This window comes from Somniosus microcephalus, unplaced genomic scaffold (assembly GCF_052327205.1).
Source record: "Somniosus microcephalus isolate GS21.2 unplaced genomic scaffold, FLI_Smic_1.0 unresolved_chr8, whole genome shotgun sequence".
Taxonomy (NCBI): Eukaryota; Metazoa; Chordata; class Chondrichthyes; order Squaliformes; family Somniosidae; genus Somniosus; species Somniosus microcephalus.
Genome location: NW_028225186.1, coordinates 33,043,159 through 33,059,939, shown reverse-complemented (window position 1 = coordinate 33,059,939; position 16,781 = coordinate 33,043,159). Strand labels below are relative to the sequence as shown.

Sequence of the window (16,781 nt, the reverse complement as noted above, 5' to 3'; positions counted from 1 at the left end):
TGGCCTTGTGACAGTGGCTCAATGTAGCTTACCTGACTTATCGTAATTCGGTGAGGGTAAGGAGCCGTCGGACGGGAAACTGTGAAGAGAGGTTACACTGCCCTCCTTCGGAGGCAGGGGGGCCTATAAAAGGGGATGGATATCCCCTCAGGAAGGTCCTCCAGTCCCGACACCAGCAGTTCCCAAAGAGCAGCTGTGTCTCAGAACCGGTCTATCTCCTCTGCGCTGGGTAGGGTAAATAAAATTTTCTGAGTTCTGTTGAGATGTAGAAAGAGGGGTCTGGTAGTCCGACCACAAGAGGGAGATAATCGGAACTCTAGAGTGAAGGGATCAGTTCCGAGGAAGGTTAGAGTCGTATAGTAGTGAGAGTTCGCAGGATCTCTGGTTAATTCGAAAAACTGGACCGTAGGAAGTTCGACATCCCCGGAAGTGGTGGCAGTAATGAGGTCGGGTCCGCACATCTGTAAGAAAGAGTCAGGTAAAATAGTAACCCGAAGAATCGACTTAGTCCCTCAAAATCCGGTCCTGATCAAATATAGGGGACAAAAAAAAGGTTATACTCGTTATTATTTCCTTTTAATCATAGGGCCCCCAAGAGATTTGGAAATCTCTTCCCCGGGCTTCATCGCCAGCTTGGTCTGGCTCAAGTTTCTCCATCTTACATCCAATTTTTCCTGTAGGCAAAAGGATGTTCCTTTACTTAGGAGGATATGGAAGGGCCCATCCAACCATGGCTCAAAGGCACTTCGAACTGGTTGCTTAAACATCACCCTCTGTCCTACCTGAGCAGGCGCTTCCCAAATTCCCCTTTGTCCTTTGGCATCATGTGCCTTCTGTAAGTGTTGAACCCGGAAGTCGTTGGCCTGATTGGCCTCACTAATCAAGTGTAGATATGTCAGGAAATGTGTCTGGAATTAGCAAGTGCCCCCGTACGCTGAGGGGGTGCGTCTTGGGGTAACATAACAGCACATCCAGTCATTAGTTCAAACGGAGTTAAGCCAGGGCGTTTGGCTGGCATGGCTCGTATGCCCCAAAGAATGGTGGGGGGACTGCGTGCCACCCCTTTCCGGTCTGTAAAATGGCCTTAGTCACAGACTGTTTTAAAGTACGGTTCGTCCGTTCCACAATTCCTGAGGATTGCGGATGGTAAGTGATGTGGAACCGCTGTCAAACCCCCAGGAGAGCTAAAGCCTGTTTCATGTCCTTGCCGCTGAAGTGGGTTGCCTGATTGCACACTATATGGTAAGGCACCACCCATCGGGGAATGACTGCCATCACTAGGATTTTCGCAGCTGCTTTGGCTGTATTCCTCCTAGTGTGGAAGGCCTCGACACAACGGGTAAAAATGTCGATGACTAAAAAGACATGGTTATAACGGCCGCTGTGTGGTAGGCGTCCTGCGAAATGCATTTGTAAGTGCGTACAAGGTCCGCTGGGCTGCCGGGCGTGCCCCATACGTACTGATTAATGTTTGGAGACAAGGTAGACATAGGCGCCCAGAATCGTGGATCTCTCTGGCCATGCTAGGCCACCACCAGGTGTCAGCTACAATGTAATATAACTTATAACCCCCGACATGCGCGGGCACGTGGTAAGATTGTATCAGGCTGCGTCGAATCGATGTAGGAACCATGTACTGGGTCTCGTGATGCCAAAACCCACGTGGGCCTTTGTACGCTCCCTCACCCACCCAAAACTGTATATTCTCAGGGGACTCCGAAGGGTACGTGGTTAGGAGCGTATCGTCGGCCACGGAAGTCTCTTCACCTCGTACTACTTCCTTAGGACTAAGGGCTTTCACAGGGAGAGCCAACGAGGCCCGTCGGGCGGCCAAATCGGCGGCTCGGTTACCCTGGATTTCCGGGGTCTCCCCTGCCTGGTTGGCGCGAATCTTGACTACCACCCCCAGCGTGGGGCCATCTGCTGCCCGAAGGAGTTCAGAGATCGAGGAAGCATATTTAATAGTGTTGCCTAAAGTAGTCAAATATCCCCGCTGTTGCCACTGGCGGGAGTAATCGTGGACGAATTGTAGGCATATTGGCTGTCTGTATAGATATTTGCGGATTCTCCTCCTGCCAACTGAAGGGCTCTAGTGAGGGCGGTGATTTCTGCCAGCAATGCTCCTCCTATCCCCAAGCCCCTTGGGTGAGGGTCTGTCCTGATGGGCCTAATACTGCCCATCAGGACACACTGCCCAATGCGTGCTTGAATCCTTTTGGGGGTCAGAGTCCTACCCTCTGGGGAGATGATCTGACCAAGGTAGGTAATCCGAGGAAGCCCATCTGAGTTTTGAGCTGATTCAGTTTGAACACACCTAGAACTAAAGTCTCCAGGACACAAGTCAGGGCGTCCAGATGAGCTGAGGGCGAGGGACCACCAATGAGAATGTCATCTAAATGTCATCTACATATTGAAGACAGGCAGAATCTTGCATTCGGGTATCTGCTAATGCTGGCTGTAGAGCCTTCGCCAGGCTTTCATGAAAAATAGTGAAATCCCTGAGGCAACCGGGTCCAAGTATACCGGGTGGACCAAACAGTGAAAGAAAAGTGCTCTTGGGATCCGGGATCCAAAGGACATGTCCCAAATCCTTTTTGGATGTCCAGTGCCATGAATATGGACAGGGATGTGTGGATGCCGTTTAATATAGTGGCGGTTTTCGCCACTAAGACATGGAGCTTGGGAGTTTCCGATTCTGTGCCTTTTAATCAATGGTCATTCTCCAGGATCCATCTGGTTTCTGCACTGGCCATACCAGGGAGTTGGTACGGGAGCGGGTCTTTGTCACTACAAAGGTTTCTAATAAGTCTACTACTATAGACTCTGCAGCCCACTGAGCTTTTGATCAGAGGGGTTATTGTCGGTGGGCTTCGTGCTAGGGACCGTGGACGCTAACTGGTTCCATCTCCTCTCTGCCACAGTCTAATTTGTGGGTGGCCCATGTGAGAGGGTAAGTCTCACAAACTCTCCCCCATGGTCCTTCCACCGCCCATGTGAGAGGGTAAGTCTCACCAACTCTCCCCCATGGTCCTTCCTCCGCCTATGTGAGAGGGTAAGTCTCACAAACTCTCCCCCATGGTCCTTCCTCTACCCATGTGAGAGGTTAAGTCTCACAAACTCTCCCCCATGGTCCTTCCTGCGCCCATGTGAGAGGGTATGTCTCACAAACTCTCCCCCATGGTCCTTCCTCGGACTACCCATGCTTAACCGGGCGGGGGGCTTGTACTCAGCATTGTCGGGCTTTATATTCCTGGAAGGGAAATCTCCCCTCCCCGCCCCCTACTTCCAATAGGTGGACATTTAGCAGCAACTTTGCCTCTATCTGGTGCAGGACATCTATACCTAAAATCAGGCCCTCGCTGTTGGGGCCAACCCAAAGAGTGACGCACCAGCTGCGGCTTCCTGGGGATAATTGCAGAGGAATCGGAAAAATCTGACGGAGGATCGCGCTTTCTCCACAAGCCCCAATTATTTGGATGGTTCGATCTATAGTGGGAAATTCTGAGTCAGTTATTTGATCAGCTACCGGACTTTTTCTTTCCACCCATTCCTGATCATTTCACTTTGGTATTTTAAATTAGCCTCTTGAACCCGTTTAACAAACGTGACACTGGTGGCCATAGTCGGAACGTCCAGAGAAAAATCTTTCCCCTCGTCACCCATGTCTATCGTTACGTATATCGTTATGCTATATCTTATACTTTAACTTGCTTCCTTCACACTAACCTTATACTTTAATTGGCACAAACGTATCATCTTAGACTCGAAATCAGAAATATACAGTCAATTACTTCAATCCGTGATCTCCGTGAGGAATAAATTAACTACATGGATAATTTTAATACTGTGGCAGGTGCTTCTGCCAAACCCTGTCTCCAATGGCTTGCCTAGCCCCTTTCTGCCGAGATGCGCATCTCAATTCCATAGGCCTACAGACGTTGCCCTCAAGGGCTTTATACAGGACACCTCTCTGTCTGGCGCACAGTGGCGAACCCATTAGGTCAACCTCCACCCTTCAATACAGGACCCGTTTGAGCGTCCTACCTGAAGCACAGTATCCCACTTCTGACACCAACTGTTAGGCACGAATTTTCGGAGCAAAACCAGATGGGGAGACGGAACTGCTGATGAAGTTAAAGTTTATTAGAAAACGACCGGGAGACCGTGTGCACAAAGGGAGAGAGGCTAGCTTCCTGAAGCTCGCAGCTAACTCTCAAAGGAAAAGCTGCAATACAAGCATGTTTATACCTTTCAATGGGCAACACCCACCGGTTACAAAATGTGGGCGTACACATACAATCACTGTCACTGCAGTTACTCTCTTATTGGATGACGCGGTTGTCACTCAACTGTCAGTGACACTAAACATCTCACACTAGTTGTAGTTACTTCTTATCAGTAAGCGCATAGTTTCCAGACATTGAGATTCCACAAAGTAGCTTTCAGCAAGGCCGCAACCATGCTTATCACCCCTGGTGTTACTGTGCTAGCCCTGGGGATGTGCAGTTACTTCATTAATCTCTCGAGAAAAGATTGTTGGGATAAACAATGTCAGCTCGAGCATCGAGCAAACATTCCAAAGGGAGATAACGTGTTTGAAGCAAGGATTGTCACAGAAATGGCTAATTCCATTTAGTGTTACCTTGGTGGCCACAACTTGTGGGATTTTAAGGAATTCTCTCATAAATGTTGTATAACCCAATTCTACAGTAGGAGCTAGTGCCTGAAGGTTTGTAACTCCAAAAAGGACATGTGTCTCCAATAACCATCGAGCAAACAAACCAAAAAAACACATATTCTGTGGCTCGTTCTCCTTATCTCTTAGAAGGGCAAGCTATGTTGAACACTGCTTCTGTAAAGTTGATAACAACGTTCCCGAATGTTTGGAAATACGTGGGGTGGCGGCCCGCAGTCTGGCGAATCTGCTTTGGTCAGATATTCTGCAGTACTAGCTAGAAAGAGTTAATATATAATGGTCAGGCATCCAATCATGCTTTGCAGCTATCTAAATGCTACATGTACACTTTTAGTACCTATAACTCTCAATAATGTAAAGCTAATCATCCTTTAAATATAATTTCGAGTATTACAGTCTAATGCTACATGTGTTAGAGACTGGAGGATTCAGGCTTCGGCTCACAGGCATAATTTTGCAATCCCACAGTATCCATCAAGTTAAAAATTGTTTTCTGTGGCGAAATGATATCAGCAGGCTGAACGAAGGAAGAACATATAAATTATTTCAGGGCTTGACTGAGCGGATGCTAAGACTCTGTTCACCCTGGCTGTGGAGTCCCGAACTAGGTTTCAACGTTTCTGAATAATGGGCCGGCCAGTTAGGATTGCGATGAGGAGAAATTCTACACTTTCCTCAGTTTTACACTTACATGGATTCGAATGGAAAAATTGAAACAAGAACAATTGCCAGACAACTTCAGCTTCCTTTTATCGCCACGCACCCTGATCACGTGACAAAAACCATTCATTCACATACAGCAGCGTGAGAACGCCCCCATTGAATGTGTCCAATCAGGGCTTGAGGAATGAACTGCTCCGTCACAAGCAGCTCCAGGATGTTGGAGGACTCGGTTGTAAGCGGATGACTGGTTCCTGTCGCTGGCGCCGCGGCCGAGAAGCGAGCAGCACCTCCAATCTCTTGTATTCAGCCAAAATGCTAGAGGTTTGAATTTGTAATCAAAAAATCTTTGACGCGAACTGATTTGGTTGCTGCGTTTGAATGCGGTTTAGTGACTTGCATGGGCCTTGTGCTTTTCGTTTTGCGTGTGGTTTGCAGTGTGTGATCGCTAAACGTTTTGAGACTGAAATTGATTGCAATGTCTGATTCAAATTGCTGCTTCATATGGCGTTCGGTCAAATTGAGGCAATTCGACGAACGGGATTCAAAAATCTCGTGTGCTGCTTTTGTCCCTTTATACGGCCGCGTGCCTGTCAGAGAATATGGTTGGAGAATAACTCTGCGGCTGCATTCTATTTCCTACTGCTTGTTCATCCAGGTAATCATTGTTTTCTGTGGTGAAATGAACTCAGCAGACTGTACGAAGGAAGAACATATAAATTCTGTCAGGGCTTTTTACCATGGCTGTGGAGTCAAGAACTAGGGGTCTAATTTTCAGAATAAGGGGCCGGCCATTTAGGATTGAGATGAGGAGAAATTTCTTCATTCTAAGGGTTGTGCAACTTTGGAATTTTCTACCCAGAGGGCTGTGGCTGTTCAGTCGTTGAGAACGTTCCTAATCGAGATATATTTGTACATTACGGGGATCAAGGTATATGGGGCGAGGTCGGTAATTAACAGTTGAGGTAAAGGATCAGCCATGACCTTATTGGTTGTAGTGGTAGGGGATATTATTATTAGGGGAATAGATAGAGTTCTCTGCAGCCGAGAGCGAGAGTCCCGAAGGCTGTGTTGCCTACCCGGTGCCAGAGTTAAGGACATTTCCTCTGGGCTGGAAAGAAACTTGCAGTGGGAGGGGGTGTATCCAGTTGTCGTGGTCCATGTTGGTACAAACGGCGTAGATAGGACTAGGAAGCCGGTTCTGTTAAAGGAGTATGGGCAGCTAGGGGTCAAATTCAAAAAAAAGAAACTCAAGGATAATAATCTCTGGTTTATTACCTGAGCCACGAGCGAATTTGGCTAGGAGAAATAAAATGAGAGAGTTAAATGCGTGTCTCAAAGACTGGTGTGGGAGAAATGGGTTTTGCTTCCTGGGACACTGGCACCAGTAATGGGGCAGGAGGGAGCTGTTCCGTTGGGACGGGCTTCGCTTGGCCAGTGCAGTGACTAGAGTCCTGGCGGATCATATAACTAGGGCTGTAGAGATGGCTTTAAACTAACTCGTCGGGGTGGGGGGGGGGGGGGAGGTTCCTAGAGCGCAAATAATAAAAATGACAACAGAGAAGGTCATACACTTAGGTAGCACTGGGGAAATTAAAACCAGAGCGTGTCAGGAAGGGGCAGAAGGTATGGAGTAAAAGGTAAAGTAATAAAAAAGGACAAAAGCAGGAACTAAGTGTCACAAAACATATTTGAAAGTTCTCTATCTGAATGCACGTAGCATTCGTAACAAAATAGACGAGTTAATGGCACAAATAACTACATATGGGTATGATCTTGTGGCCATCACAGAAACATGGCTGCAGTGTGACAATGCCTGGGAATTAAACATACCAAGTTATTTAACGATCAGGAAGGACAGGCAGGAAGGAAGGGGAGGTGGGGTGGCTATGTTAATAACGGAAGGAATCACTGTAATACAGAGAAATGATATTGGGTCAAAGGAGCATTATAGTGAAACAGTTTGGGTAGAGATAAGGAATAATAAGGGTTAAAAAACACTAGTGGGCGTAGTCCATAGGTCTCCGAACAGTTGCAACTCTGTTGGGCGGTGTATCAATCAGGAGATAGTTGAGGCTTGTAATAAAGGAACATCTATCATATTAATTGGACAAATCAAATTGGGCAGGGCTGCCTTGAGGATGAGCTCATTGAGTGTATTAGGGATGGGTTTCTTGAGCAGTATGTATCTGAACCGACCAGGGGGCAAGCAACTTTAGATCTGGTCCTGTGTAACGAGACAGGATTAATAAAAAATGTCCTAGTAAAGGATCCCCTTGGAGTGAGTGACCATAACATGGTTGAATTCCATATTCAATCAGAGGGTGAGAAGGTTGGATCTCAAACAAGCGTGCTAAGCTTGAATAAAGGAGTGTATGAAGGTATGAGAGCGGAATTGAGTAGAGTGGATTGGGAAATAGATTAAAGTGTAAGACGATACATGATCAGTGGCGTACACTTAAGGAGTTATTTTACAACTTCCAAAGAAAATATATTCCACTGAGAAGAAAAGGGTGTAAAAGAAAAGACAGCCATCCGTGGCTAAGTAAAGAAATTAAGGATAGTATTCGACTAAAAACAAGGGCATATAAGGTAGCCAAATCTAGTGGGAGGATAGAGGATTCGGAAAACTTTAAAAGACAGCAAAAATTAACAAAAAGATTGATTAAGAAAGGGAAGATAGATTATGAAAGCAAATGAGCAAAAAATATAAAAACAGATAGTAAGATTTTTTATAGTTATATAAAAAGAAAAAGGGAGGCTAAAGTATACGTTGGTCCCTTAGATGATGAGACCGGGAAAATAATGGTGGGAAATATGGAGATGGCAAAAACACTGAATGAATATTTTTTATCAGTCTTTACAGTAGAGGACACTAAGAATATCCCTACACTGGACAAACAGGGGGCTATAGGGGGGGAGGAGCTAAACACGATCAAAATCACTAAGGAAGTGGTACTCGGTAAAATAATGGGACTCAAGGCGGATAAATGACCTGGACCTGATGGCCTACATCCTAGGGTCTTGAGGGAAGTGGCGGTAGGGATTGTGGATACATTGGTAATAATTTTCCAAAACTCCTCTGGATTCAGCAAAGGTCCCGGCAGACTGGAAAACTGCTAATGTAACACCCTTATTTAAAAAGGGTAGTAGACAGAAGGCTGGAATCTATAGACCGGTTAGCCTAACATCTGTGGTAGGTAAAATTTTGGAGTCCATTATTAAGGAGACAGTAACAGGACATTTGGATAAACATAATTTAATAGGACAAAGTCAGCATGGTTTTATCAAGGGGAAGTCATGTTTGACAAATTTGCTGGAGTTCTTTGAGGAAGTAACATATAGGGTGAAGAAAGGGGAACCAGTGGACGTCGTGTATTTATACCTCCTAAAGGCATTTGACAAGGTGCCACACAAAAGATTATTGCTTAAGATAAAAAATCACGGGATTGGGGGTAATATTCTGGCATGGATAGAAGATTGGCTATCTAACAGAAGGCAGAGAGTTGGGATAAATGGTTCATTCTCAGACTGGCAATCAGTAACTAGTGGTGTTCCGCAGGGGTCAGTGCTGGGTCCCCAACTCTTTACAATCTATATTAACGATTTGGAGGAGGGGACCGAGTGTAACATATCAAAGTTTGCAGATGGTACTAAGATGGGAGGGAAATTAGTGAGTGAGGAGGACATAAAAAACCTGCAAGGGGACATAGACAGGCTAAGTAAGTGGGCAGAGATTTGGCAGATGGAATACAATACTGGAAAGTGTGAGGTTATGCACTTTGGCAGGAAAAATCGGAGAGCAATTTATTATCTTAATGGCAAGAAACTGGAAAGTACTGAAGTACAAAGGGACCTGGGGGTCCTGGTGCACGAATCCGAAAAGGTTAGTATGCAGGTGCAGCAAGTGATTAAGAAGGCCAATGGAATGTTGGCTTTCATTGCTAGGGGGATAGAATATAAAAATAGGGAGTTATTGCTTCAGTTGTACAAGGTATTGGTGAGACCGCAACTGGAATACTGCGTACAGTTTTGGTGTCCATGCTTAAGAAAAGACATTCTTGCTCTCGAGTCATTACAAATAAGGTTCACTCGGTTAATCCCGGGGATGAGGGGATGGACATATGAGGAGAGGTTGTGTAGATTGGGACTCTACTCATTGGAGTTCAGAAGAATGAGAGGCGATCTTATTGAAACATATAAGATTGTGAAGGGGTTGGATTGGGTGGATGCGGGGAGGATGTTCCCGATGATGGGTGAAACTAGAACTAGGGGGCATAGACTTAGAATAAGGGGCTGCTCTTTCAAAACTCAGATGAGGAGAAACTACTTCACTCAGAGGGTGGTAGGTCCATGGAATATGCTGCCCCAAAAAGCCGTAGAAGCTACATCATTACATAAATTTAAAACAGAAATAGACAGTTTCCTAGAAGTAAAGGGAATTAAGGGTTATGGGGAGCGGGCAGGAATTTGGACATGGGTCTAGGTTCGGATCGGTCATGGCCCTGTGGGTAGCCGAGCGGGCCCAGGGGCCGTGTAACCTGATCCTGCTCCTATTTCGTGTGTCGAATTCTGTTAGATTCAGGAGATGGTTCTGTGATAATAGATTGGCGGTTAGGATCAGATCAGCCATGATCTTATTGAATGGCGGAGCGGGTTCGAGGGGCCGATTTGCCTACTCCTGCTCCTATTTCTTATGTTTTTATGAATAGCGGAACAGGCTCGAGGGCCGCATGGCCAAATCCTGCTCCTATTTCTTATGTTCTCATGTACCGATCTTGGACGGCGGGGTTGGGAACTGTGGCCAGTCTGGCTTAGTTCATTAAATAAGCATCGCAGTAGGAAGTAGCATAAACTGGAAGATGGCTGCGTGGACGAAGTGTATTTTCTTCCATGGGATGCAAAATATATATTTTCGACGGTTAAAATTGCTTTCACGGTTTCAAGAGTATTAAACGATGTAGTATTTCTCCTGAGGCCTAGGCGTATCGTGATGCCATGATGTAATAATGGGGTGAAGTGCTTGTTTTACTTTCTGCTTGAATCGTTGTTTGATTGTAGCTTTGAATGTGTCTCAGCAGAGGAACCGAAAGGCAACAGTTAAAAGGAAGTGAAAACGGGTCATTTGGTATGACTTCCTTATTTCCGTAGTCGAAACGATTCGAACCTCCGCCGTGGAATCGCAATGGATTTCTAAGTCTTTAACCACTCGGCCTCGACTACCCCGACGGGCAATTGGATCACCGCAGCTTCTGATTTGCTGCAAAATGGGTGCCTCTGCTGTGAACGAGCTGGCATATAATCACGTGGGTTCCTGTGGAATAATTCCGATTGCAAAGGATCGCTTGTCTGTCTCTGTGGTGTCAATGGGCCAGCGCATTCGGCTGTTAACTGAAACGTTGCTGGTTCGAGCCCACCCTAAGACTATTAGCAGATCTTAATTTCTACAAACATATCTATTGTATAAAAATGGAGTCTTTGGTTCCGTGAAAGGAACAGTGATGAGCATACTGCTTCTGCCCTCCTGCCTCCAATGGAAACACTCGCTTCATCGATCAGTCTTCTGCCAGGCAGCCTGGATATTCTCCTTGCCTTATACAAATATTCCTAGTGCAGCGTTCTTGCCATGAAAATCCACCAGGACAATCGGCCACAGTAGATAATCCATTCTGAAAACCCTTTTCTGAACTTTTCTGCGTTTTACACTTAATTGGATAAGAACGGAAAGCTTGAAGCAATAACAAGATAGGGGGATGCAGCCTGCAAGAAAATACATGGAAGATTGATAATAACCGTGACTGTTCTGGCACTGTGAGCTGCAGTTAAATGTGGGCATGTACACATTTAAATTGTTTCGTTCCAAATATAATTTCCAGCTGACTTTCAAACAGCAGGCATTTTACAGAAGGCAAGGAAGTACATTGTGTACATGTTGAGGCGACAGCAATGTTGAAATTTCAACGTTTGATCAGGAGCAGGCATTGCTTCGCGCGGGTGCATTGATTGGAGGCATTTCAAACAGCCCCAAAGCACACTGTTCCCTGACCGGGAATCGAATCCTAACCACTAGACCACCAGGGAAGCTGCAAGAATGCGCTTGCCAGCAAGCAGAGCAACGCAGACTTTCCTCCTTGCTGCTTCGAAATTCAGATCACTTTCACGCCCGGCAAACTTTCGGTACAAGATGACATCTTTTAGACGATAACACAAAGGACATCTTCACTAAACCACAGCAGCAAGTGCGGGAAGGCGTCCATTTGGCATATATTTCTTTCAATGCTTTTCTCAGAGACAGAGGCATACAGTCAGAGTGAAGCCGTCGGGGAATTGAATACTGAACATTATAATATCCAGGACATTGTAGAGGAAATGGTGATGCAGTGCTTGAGACAAAGCATCAAACACACACAAAATACCCGTATGTGCTCTCTTTGTGTGGGTATGTCTCAGATATCCATCTCAGTGTCATGGATTCATGGAGGCTGGCAGCACAGTGGGAGGCCATTCGGCCAATCGTGCCTGTGCTGTCTCTTTGAAAGTGCAGTCGTGCTTTCTCCCGCTGTTATCTCATTTTCTCTCCCCCTCCTCAGTGCCCCACACAAAAGGCAAACAGAAGGAGAACACTCTACAAACGAGGAACTGGTGCAGGGAGTTGTTATACATTTCTTCATATGCCAGTACATATTTTAAAATTATTTTAGTTCATTTTATTCTAATCAACTTTTCCCAGTGTCATTTTAAGGAGCTGCCCAAAGGTTTAAAATTGGGGAAGCTAAAAATCCTCCCATTTCGGATCTGAACCCCAGTCTCATACGTGACAGGTAGGGATACTAACGAGAAACTGAACGATGCTGAATCTGTCAGAGCTAAAATCCTTCGCTGAACAGAGGGCCAAAGAGGTAGAAAGGACCGAAATAATAAAAAGAACAGAAGAAACAGGAGCAGGATTCGGCAATTCGTCCCCACGAGCCTGCACCGCCATTCAAAAAGTTCATAGCTGATCAGATCTTCAACTCAACGCCACTTTCCTGCCCGCTCCCCATAACCCTTGACTCCACTGTAGCTCAAATATATGTCTATCTCCACGTTGAATATATTCAATAACTCCGCCTCCACAGCTCTCTGGGATAGAGGATTCCAAAGATTCACCACATTCTGAGAGAAGAAATTTCTGCTCATCTCCGTTTTAAATGGCCGACCGGATAGCCTGAAGCTTTGCCCCCTAGTTATAGATTCCCACAGGAGGAGAAACATCATCCCTGCATCTATCCTGTCAAGCACACTCAGAATCCTATACATAGAGAGACACGGACAAAGAGGGAGACAAAGATAGACATACAGAGCGGGACACTCAGTTTGACGTCTTGCAGAGTGGTCCGAGGGATAAGGAACTTCAGTTATGTTGAGAGTTTGGGATTGTTTTCCTCAGGCGGTTAAGAGGACATTTAGTAAGAGGCTTTCAAAATTACAAGGGGATTTGATTGAGGTAATAAGGAGAAACGCTTGCCAGTGGCAGGTATGACGGTAACCAGAGGAGACCAATTGAAGATAACAGAATCATTGTGGGGAGAATTGTATTACGCAGCAAGGGCTCAGGCCTAATGAATACCTTACAGCTTAGAAATGTTATCACGGCCCAACATTCTCTCACTAAAGTCTTGCACACGTTGCTAACTTTCAAATGTTGCATTCTTCACACTGGCGTTGAGTTGATTGATAGCCGTGCTGTGATAAGCTAAGTTTGTTCGGGGTGTTCAGCCTGCAAGAAAATACATGGAAGATTGATAATAACCGTGACTGTTCTGACACTGTGAGCTGCAGTTAAATGTGGGCATGTACACGTTTAAATTGTCTCGTTCCAAATGTAAATGTTTAAATTGTCTCGTTCCAAATGTAAATTCCTGCTGACTTTAAAACAACAGGCATTTTAAACCAGGCAAGGAAGTGCATTGTGTACCTGTTGAGGCGACAGCAGTGTTGAAATTTCAACGGTTGATCAGCAGCAGGCATTTCTTCGCGCGGGTGCATTGATTGGAGGCATTTCAAACAGCCCCAAAACACACTGTTCCCTGACCGGGAATCGAACCCGGGCCACGGCGGTGAAAGCGCCGAATCCTAACCACTAGAGCACCAGGGAAGCTGCAAGAATGCGCTTGCCAGCAAGCAGAGCAACGCAGACTTTCCTCCTTGCTGCTTTGAAATTCAGATCACTTTCACGCCAGACAAACTTTTCGTTCAAGATGACATCTTTTAGACGAGAACACAAAGGACAAGTTCACTAAGCCACAGCACCATTGCGGGAAGGCGTCCATTTGGCATATATTTCCTTCTATGCTTTTCTCAGAGACAGAGGCATACAGTCAGAGAGAAGCCGTCGGGGAATTGAATACTGAACATTATATTATCCAGGACATTGTAGAGGAAATGGTGATGCAGTGCTTGAGACAAAGCATCAAACACACATAAAATACCCGTATGTGTTCTCTTTGTGTGGGGATTTCTCAGATATCCATCTCAGTGTCATGGATTCATGGTGGCTGGCAGCACAGAGGGAGGCCATTCGAACAATCGTGCCCGTGCTGTCCCTTTGAAAGAGCAGTCATGCTTTCTCCCGCTGTTATCTTATTTTCTCTCTCCCTCCTCAGTGCCCCACACAAAAAGAGCACACTCTACTAACGAGGAACTGGTGCAGGGAGTTGTTATACATTTCTTCATATGCCAGTACATATTTTATAATTATTTTAGTTCATTTTATTCTAATCAACTTTTCCCAGGATCATTTTAAGGAGCTGCCCAAAGGTTTAAAATTGGAGATGTTAAAAATCCTCCTCGTCGGCGAATTGAACCCCGGTCCCCCGCATCACAGGCAGAGATACTCACCACTATACTAACGAGTAACTGAACGATACTGAATCTGTCAGAGCTAAAATCCTCCTGTGAACAGAGGGACAAACAAGCAGAAGGGACAGAAATAAGAATAGAAGAAATAGGAGCAGGAGTGGGCAATTCGTCCCCTCGAGCCTGCCCCGCCATTCAAAAAATTCATGGCTGATCAGATCTTCAACTCAACGCCACTTTCCTGCCCGCTCCCCATAACCCTTGACTCCACTGTAGCTCAAATATATGTCTATCTCCACGTTGAACATATTCAATAACTTCTCCTCCACAGCTCTCTGGGATAGAGGATTCCAAAGTTTCACCACATTCTGAGTGAAGAAATTCCTGCTCATCTCCGTTTTAAATGGCCGACCGGATATCCTGAAGCTTTGCCCCCGAGCTTTAGGTTCCCCCAGGCGGAGAAACATCCTCCCTGCATCTATCCTGTCAAGCACCCTCAGAATCCTATACATAGAGAGACACGGACAAAGAGGGAGACAAAGATAGACATACAGAGCGAGACACTCAGTTTGACGTCTTGCAGAGTGGTCCGAGGGATAAGGAACTTCAGTTATGTTGAGAGTTTGGGATTGTTTTCCTCAGGCGGTTAAGAGGAAATTTAATAAGAGGCTTTCAAAATTACAAGTGGATTTGATTGAGGTAATAAGGAGAAACGCTTGCCAGTGGCAGGTATGACGGTAACCAGAGGAGACCAATTGAAGATAACAGAATCAGTATGGGGAGAATTGTATTACGCAGCAAAGGCTCATGCCTAATGAATATCTTACTGCTTAGAAATGTTATCACGGCCCAACTCTCTCTCACTAAAGTCTTGCACACGTTGCTAACTTTCAAATGTTGCATTCTTCACACTGGCGTTGAGTTGATTGATAGCCGTGCTGTGATAAGCTAAGTTTGTTAGGGGGGTGCGGCCTGCAAGAAAATACATGGAAGATTGATAATAACCGTGACTGTTCTGACACTGTGAGCTGCAGTTAAATGTGGGAATGTACACGTTTAAATTGTCTCGTTCCAAATATAATTTCCTGCTGACTTTGAAACAGCAGGCATTTTACAGAAGGCAAGGAAGTACATTGTGTACCTGTTGAGGCGACAGCAGTGTTGAAATTTCAACGGTTGATCAGCAGCAGGCATTTTTTCGCGCGGGTGCATTGATTGGAGGCATTTCAAGCAGCCCCAAAACAGATTTTCTCTGACCGGGAATCGAACCCGGGCCACGGCGGTGAAAGCGCCGAATCCTAACCTCTAGACCACCAGGGAAGCTGCAAGAATGTGCTTGCCAGCAAGCAGAGCAACGCAGACTTTCCTCCTTGCTGCTTTGAAATTCAGATCACTTTCACGCCAGACAAACTTTTCGTTCAAGATGACATCTTTTAGACGAGAACACAAAGGACAAGTTCACTAAGCCACAGCACCATTGCGGGAAGGCGTCCATTTGGCATATATTTCCTTCTATGCTTTTCTCAGAGTCAGAGGCATACAGTCAGAGAGAAGCCGTCGGGGAATTGAATACTGAATATTATAATATCCAGGACATTGTAGAGGAAATGGTGATGCAGTGCTTGAGACAAAGCATCAAACACACATAAAATATCCGTATGTGTTCTCTTTGTGTGGGGATGTCTCAGATATCCATCTCAGTGTCATGGATTCATGGAGGCTGGCAGCACAGAGGGAGGCCATTCGAACAATCGTGCCCGTGCTGTCCCTTTGAAAGAGCAGTCATGCTTTCTCCCGCTGTTATCTTATTTTCTCTCTCCCTCCTCAGTGCCCCACACAAAAAGAGCACACTCTACTAACGAGGAACTGGTGCAGGGAGTTGTTATACATTTCTTCATATGCCAGTACCTATTTTATAATTATTTTAGTTTATTTTATTCCAATCAACTTTTCCCAGGATCTTTTTAAGGAGCTGCCCAAAGGTTTAAAATTGGGGATGTTAAAAATCCTCCTCGTCGGCGAATTGAACCCCGGGCCCCTGCGTGACAGGCAGAGATACTCACCACTATACTAACGAGTAACTGAACGATACTGAATCTGTCAGAGCTAAAATCCTCCTGTGAACAGAGGGACAAACAAGCAGAAGGGACAGAAATAAGAATAGAAGAAATAGGAGCAGGAGTGGGCAATTCGTCCCCTCGAGCCTGCCCCGCCATTCAAAAAATTCATGGCTGATCAGATCTTCAACTCAACGCCACTTTCCTGCCCGCTCCCCATAACCCTTGACTCCACTGTAGCTCAAATATATGTCTATCTCCACGTTGAACATATTCAATAACTCCGCCTCCACAGCTCTCTGGGATAGAGGATTCCAAAGATTCACCACATTCTGAGTGAAGAAATTCCTGCTCATCTCCGTTTTAAATGGCCGACCGGATATCCTGAAGCTTTGCCCCCTAGTTTTAGGTTCCCCCAGGAGGAGAAACATCCTCCCTGCATCTATCCTGTCAAGCACCCTCAGAATCCTATACATAGAGAGACACGGACAAAGAGGGAGACAAAGATAGACATACAGAGCGAGACACTC

The 16,781-nt window shown here is 45.7% G+C and overlaps 1 non-coding gene across 1 annotated transcript; it reads right to left on the bottom strand.

The window, feature by feature from the left end:
• Nucleotides 1–13,421: 13,421 nt before the first annotated feature.
• trnae-uuc (transfer RNA glutamic acid (anticodon UUC)) lies at nucleotides 13,422–13,493 on the bottom strand. The gene has a single exon. It is a non-coding gene; the product is annotated as a tRNA-Glu (tRNA).
• Between the last annotated feature and the right edge of the window lie 3,288 nt (nucleotides 13,494–16,781).